Below are 6,585 nucleotides of genomic sequence, written 5' to 3'. Positions count from 1 at the left end.
ACACACACACACACACACACGCAGAAATATTACTCAGCCATCAAAACAATGAAATCTTGCCATTTGCATTGTTATGGATGTAGCTAGACTGTATTCGGCCAAGCAAAATAAGTCAGTCAGAGAAAGGCAAATACCATATGATTTCACTTATACATGGAATTTAAGAAACAAAACAGATGAATGTAAGGGAAGGGGAGAAAAAGCAAGGGAACAAACCATAAGAGACTCCTAACTGTAGAGAACAAACTAAAGTTTGATGGAGGGGGTTGGGTGGGTGGGAATGGGCTGAATGGGTGATGGGTATTAAGGAGGGCTCTTGTTGTGATGAGCACTGTTAAATATAAGTGATGAATTGCTAAATTCTACTCCTGAAACCAATATTACACTATATGTTTTCTAACTGGAATTAAAATAAAAACTTGAAACAAAAAAAATTAGAAGATATCAAAGTCTAAGAGATAATCTTAAAACACAAACTCTTATTGAGGAATGATGATTAGACTAATCATTGACTCTCGATAGCAACAATTCTTGTCAGATGACAATGGAATAGTATCTTAAACTGTTAGGAGAAAATAGCTGTCGATCTAGAATTGTATACATATATAAATTATAATTCAGGGGTGAGCCAAAATAAATACTTTTGTAGGTAAGGACTGAGAATTTTTCACAGACTATCACTGAAATAGTAAAAGATGACCTTCGTGAAGGATAAAATTGAAGCCTGAGAGCAATGAGACACAAGAAGTCATGGTCAAAAGAAACTGTTTATCATTTTTGTTAATCTAAATAAGCATTGACTAAAAAAGGCAATCATACTAAAAATTACTAAAATATTGTATAAAAATAACACATCAGATGTAAGGGTGACTTAAATGATTTAAGTTCGTTTTGTTTGGAAATAATCAGTTACTTTACTAAAAGAGCCTTAAACAGTTGGAAATAATTATTATTTTGCATATTATGAAGTCCAGAGGTTGATAGTCCATGAGTTGGTGCAGCAGCTCGTTTATGCAATTAAGGACATTAGCTTTTTTCCTCATTCTGCTGTCTCTTCTATAGTACATCTCTGCTATTTTTCCTTATGGTCAGAACAATATTCTCACACAAGCACATTCACAGGCAGAAAGAAAGGAGGCATTGAAAAATACCTTCTCTTGAATCTCCATCTTTTTATCAGGTCAAGACATCTTTCCAGTAGCCTGGGAACAGAGTTTTCCTGTGAGCCCATTGGCCACAACTGGCACACATATCCCATTGTCCACAACCAATCATTGGCAAAAAAAAATGTTATTTTCCTGTTTCACTTAGACTAACCATGATTTATCACCTGGCATCCTTGAACTTATTTTTTCTCAATATTTGAATAAAACTGTGGTTCTTTTAGCAAGAAAGAAGAGGATAGAATCACTGTTGTTTAGGCGACCAAAATTGCTTGCCTAAGTATCCTAAGGTCCTTATAGTGTTCCAGAGGAGGAAAGTAGTTTTGGCTAACTTTAGACTTTAGATTAATTAGGCACACTAAAAATTTAATAGTACATGGATATAAATAGAACATATAACTTCCAACCCATGGGAAGATAAAAAGAAATAGAGAAAAAAACATTTAACCAAATAGTAGGCAGTTAAAGAGATGCATAGGGCACTAGGCACAGTTTTATAGATGGGAAAAAGTTTTGTGCACTAGCTCTATCACTGACTGGCTGCTTACTGGAAAGTTAATTCTCTAAGGTACTTGGTCTTCCTAATGTAAGGTTAAGTGGTTGGCCTGAATGACGTGTAAGATCCCTTGCAGTTCTAATAATCTGTAAAACAAATATGTGTTTTTTGGAAATATTCATTTTTTGTATACACTAGAGAATATTGTCCCACTTCTTTTAACTATGCATTTGATTACATCGTATCTTCATTAGCACATTTGCACATGAAAATTTCAGGAGCATTCAGGAACAGAAAACATCATTTTAAAGTTGCTTAATTTAAATCCCATAAATGTTGTGCCTTAATAAATAAAATTACTACCATTTTCCCTTTCTCATCTTCCAAATTATTTCCTATTCCAAAACAAAGTCAATTCTTCCATTATTGCACAACTTAGAAATTGAATTAATGGGAATGACTCCATAAGAAATCTTGAAATTCTAAAAGGTTGTCTAGTTTCCCAAAATTGACCTCTATGCATTTTGTCTTTGTTCCGTGTTGGTAAATCTCTTCATTTTAGCTTACCCTAAGCTCACCTGCATCTTCTCAAGCCTTTCTTTGGGTAGAGGCTTAAGTGTTTTCCTTTTGAAGCACTTCTCCATTGCATGTAATCAAAGAATAAATAGTATGAGTTGTCAACATAGCAGGCAATTAAAATAAAGCCTGTTAGCTATCAAGAGGAGATTTTGCAAAGCAAGAAATAAAGCAGAAAATGCAGGTGTTAGCTCTCAAAATGAAATGATTTACCATCTTTTAGTTATCTATTGCTGTACAACAAATCACCCCAAAATTAGCACCTGATCATTTCATTCAGTTTCTGAGTGTCACTAACCTGAGAGAAGCTTAGCTGGGAGGTTCTGGCTCAGGTCTCTCATGAGGCTGTAGTCAAGAAGCCCGCCAGGGCTACAGTCATCTGAAGATTTGACTGAGCTTGGAGAATTCCCTTCTAAGCCTACAGACATGGATATTGGCAAGATTCTTTGGTTCCTCAGGGAATAGACCTTTTCATAAAGTTGTTTACTATATGGCATAGGACTTCTCCCAGAGTAAGTAATGACAGAGGGAGACAGAGAGGAAAAATTTACAGTATCTTTTATAACATAATTTCAGAAGTGACATGCCATAACTTCTGTTACCTTTTATTTGCCATACAAGCCAATCCTTGGAGAGATACAAGGGTCTGGATACTAAGAGGCAGAGATCACTAGGAGCCATTTTGTAGCCTAGCACCAAATACAAATCTCAATATCATCTTTTTTAATTCAGAGTTTCCCATCATTAGAAGAAGGATAGTTTGCAATTTCTCTTACCACATGATTGGTATTGTAATTACTGATATCATTATCATCATTATTTATAAATTAAGTCATTTCACATGTGCTTGCTATATTTTTTACCTTATTTCCCATTATACCCTTCATGAAATGTCAGTGAGTGTGATATATTGAAATGAGGTCAGATTCTCCAAATAAGACATCCTATGTTAAAAATCTGGTTTCAGTGTTACGGAGAGAAGATTAACAAAAAAATGCAAAGATATTTTGTGTTTATGGATTAGAAGAATTCATATTGCTAAAATATTTATACTATCTTAGCAATCTATAGATTTAATACATTTCTTATCAAAATTTTAAAGGCATTCTTCATGGAAATAGAAAAAAACAGTCCTAAAATCTATACGAAGCCACAAAAGACCCCGAATAGCCAAGGCAATCTTGAGAAAAAAAAGAACAAAGCTAGAGCCATCACACTTCCTGATTTAGAACTATATTATAAAACTATAGTAACCACAACAGTATGGTGATGCCATAAAAAGATACATATACAAAAATGGAATACAGGGCCCAGGAATAAACCTTTAAATAATATGTCAACTGATCTTTGGCAAAAATGCCCAGAATACAAAATGTGGAAAGGATAGGCTCATATATACAATTTTTATTTTTCAGTTATGCCTTTTGCTTATGATACAAAACTAAGTTATACTGAAACCAGATTTTTTCCATTTTAAACATTTTACATTTTTAAGTGTTTATCTTATATCTTATAAAGATATATTATATCTTTTATCTTATCATAAGTGTCACATACATCTATATTCTATTTAATTGCCTTATTTCACTCACTGAAATCATTTATGACTCTTTAAATCACATTTTTAGCAAGTCATATAAATGGAACTTAAACTTGAGATTAAAAATTTGAAAACCACCTCATTGTATTTTATTATTTTATTTTTCAGGGAACAGAACAGTTTTATTTTATTTATTTTTATCATTTTTATACATTTCTTTTTTATTCAAGTATAAATAATGTTGTTATATTAGTTTCAGATGTACAATATAATGATTCAAAAATTCAAACCATTTCTCAGTGTTTGTCAAGATAAGTGTACCTTAATCGCCTTTATCTCTTTCACCCATTTCCCATGTACCTCTACTCTGGCAACCACCAGTTCATTTTCTGTATTTAAGCCTGTTTTTTTGTTAGCTGTCTTTCCCTTTATTTGTTCATTTTTTTTGTTTCTTCAATTCCACGTATGAGTGAAACGATATGGTATTTGTCTTTCTCTGACATTTCTTCATTAGCATTATACATTATATTATCCAGGTCCAGCCATGTTGTTACAAATGACACGATTTAATTCTTTTTTATGGCAGAATAATATTTAATTACATATATGTGTGTGTGTGTGTGTGTGTGTGCGCGCGCGCATGCATATGTATATATGTATGTGTGTGTGTGTGTGTATGTATATATATACACATTCATCTATAGAGACTTGGGTTGCTTCTATATCTTGGCTATTGTAAATAATGCTGTAATAAACATAGGGTTCCATATATCTTTTTGAATTAGTGGTTTTTTTTCCCCTTTGGGTAAATACCCAGCAGTGGAATTACTATATCATATGGTAATTCAATTTTTAATTTTTTGAGGAAACTTACTGTTTTCCACAATGGCTCACCAATTCATTTTCTGTCTGAACGATCTATCCATTAATATAAGTGGTGTGTTAAAGTCCTCTACTATTATTGTATTACTAACAATTTCCTCCTTTATGTTCTTTATGTCCTCCCTTATAGTCGCTCTCTGTATTTATATGCTCCTATCTTGGGTGCATAAATATCTATAATTATTATAACCTTTTTTTGGATTGTTCCCTTCATCATTATGTAGTATCCTTCTTTGTCTCAGTCTTTGTTTTAAGATCTATTTTGTCCAATATAAGTATTGTCACCCCAGCTTTTTTTTTTTCACTTCCCTTTGCATGGTAAATATTTTCCCATCCCTTTCACTTTCAATCTGCTTGTGTCTCTAGGTTTGAAGTGAGTTTTTTGTAGGCAGAATATAGACAGATCTTGCTTTTTTATCCATTCAGTTACTCTGTCTTTCGATTGGAGCATTTAGTCCATTTACATTCAAAGTGGTTATTGATATATATTTATTGCCATTGTGTTACTTGTTTTACAGTTGTTTTGTAGTTCTTTGTTCCTTTCTTCTCTTGTTCTCTTAGCTTATAGTTTGATGACTTTTTTTAGTGATATATTTGGATTCCTTTCTCTATTTTTTGTGTATCTATTACAGGTTTTTAATTTATGGTTACCATTAGTTTCATACATAACATCTAATGCATATAGCAGTCTGTATTAAGTTGATGGTCACTTAGGTTTGAACCCATTCTAAAAAAAATGGTGCTTAGATGCCATGAAGTAGATGCATAAGGCCTTAACCATATGCATGTTGTCAGGCCTGAGAGCCTCTTTCACTCCTGCCAAGGGGAATGTTAATCTTCTCTCCGTAACACTGAAACCAGATTTTTAACATAGGATGTCTTATTTGGAGAATCTGACCTCATTTCAATATATCACACTCACTGACATTTCATGAAGGGTATAATGGGAAATAAGGTAAAAAATATAGCAAGCACATGTGAAATGACTTAATTTATAAATAATGATGATAATGATATCAGTAATTACAATACCAATCATGTGGTAAGAGAAATTGCAAACTATCCTTCTTCTAATGATGGGAAACTCTGAATAAAAAAAGATGATATTGAGATTTGTATTTGGTGCTAGGCTACAAAATGGCTCCTAGTGATCTCTGCCTCTTAGTATCCAGACCCTTGTATCTCTCCAAGGATTGGCTTGTATGGCAAATAAAAGGTAACAGAAGTTATGGCATGTCACTTCTGAAATTATGTTATAAAAGATACTGTAAATTTTTCCTCTCTGTCTCCCTCTGTCATTACTTACTCTGGGAGAAGTCCTATGCCATATAGTAAACAACTTTATGAAAAGGTCTATTCCCTGAGGAACCAAAGAATCTTGCCAATATCCATGTCTGTAGGCTTAGAAGGGAATTCTCCAAGCTCAGTCAAATCTTCAGATGACTGTAGCCCTGGCGGGCTTCTTGACTACAGCCTCATGAGAGACCTGAGCCAGAACCTCCCAGCTAAGCTTCTCTCAGGTTAGTGACACTCAGAAACTGAATGAAATGATCAGGTGCTAATTTTGGGGTGATTTGTTGTACAGCAATAGATAACTAATACAGATTTTGGTGACTGGAAGTGGGATAATGTTGTAACACACACCTAAAATACATGGATGGCTTTGGGAAAATACTGGTGTTTTCCAGGGTTCTGTTTCTAGTTCAAATGTTCTTACTCTACACACTTCTCTGCATGATCTCATCTACTCTCACAGATTTAACTCTAATCTATGTATGAATGACTCTAAAACCTGTATCTTCAGTATAGATATGTCTTCTGAGTTCCATGCTCATATTGCCAACTTCCTACCTAGCATCTCTACCCAAAATTCCAATAAGCACCTATAGCTAAACATGGCATTTATGGAACTTACCATCTCTACTTCC

At 33.7% G+C, this 6,585-nt stretch overlaps 1 non-coding gene across 1 annotated transcript; it reads right to left on the bottom strand.

The window, feature by feature from the left end:
* Window positions 1-5,388: 5,388 nt before the first annotated feature.
* LOC116583849 lies at window positions 5,389-5,509 on the bottom strand. Its single transcript, XR_004282945.1, has one exon. It is a non-coding gene; the product is annotated as a U6atac minor spliceosomal RNA (small nuclear RNA).
* Window positions 5,510-6,585: the final 1,076 nt, after the last annotated feature.

This window comes from Mustela erminea, chromosome X, assembly GCF_009829155.1.
Source record: "Mustela erminea isolate mMusErm1 chromosome X, mMusErm1.Pri, whole genome shotgun sequence".
NCBI lineage: Eukaryota > Metazoa > Chordata > Mammalia > Carnivora > Mustelidae > Mustela > Mustela erminea.
The sequence above is the reverse complement of the archived record's forward strand: the minus strand, read 5'-3'. Positions and strand labels throughout refer to the sequence as shown.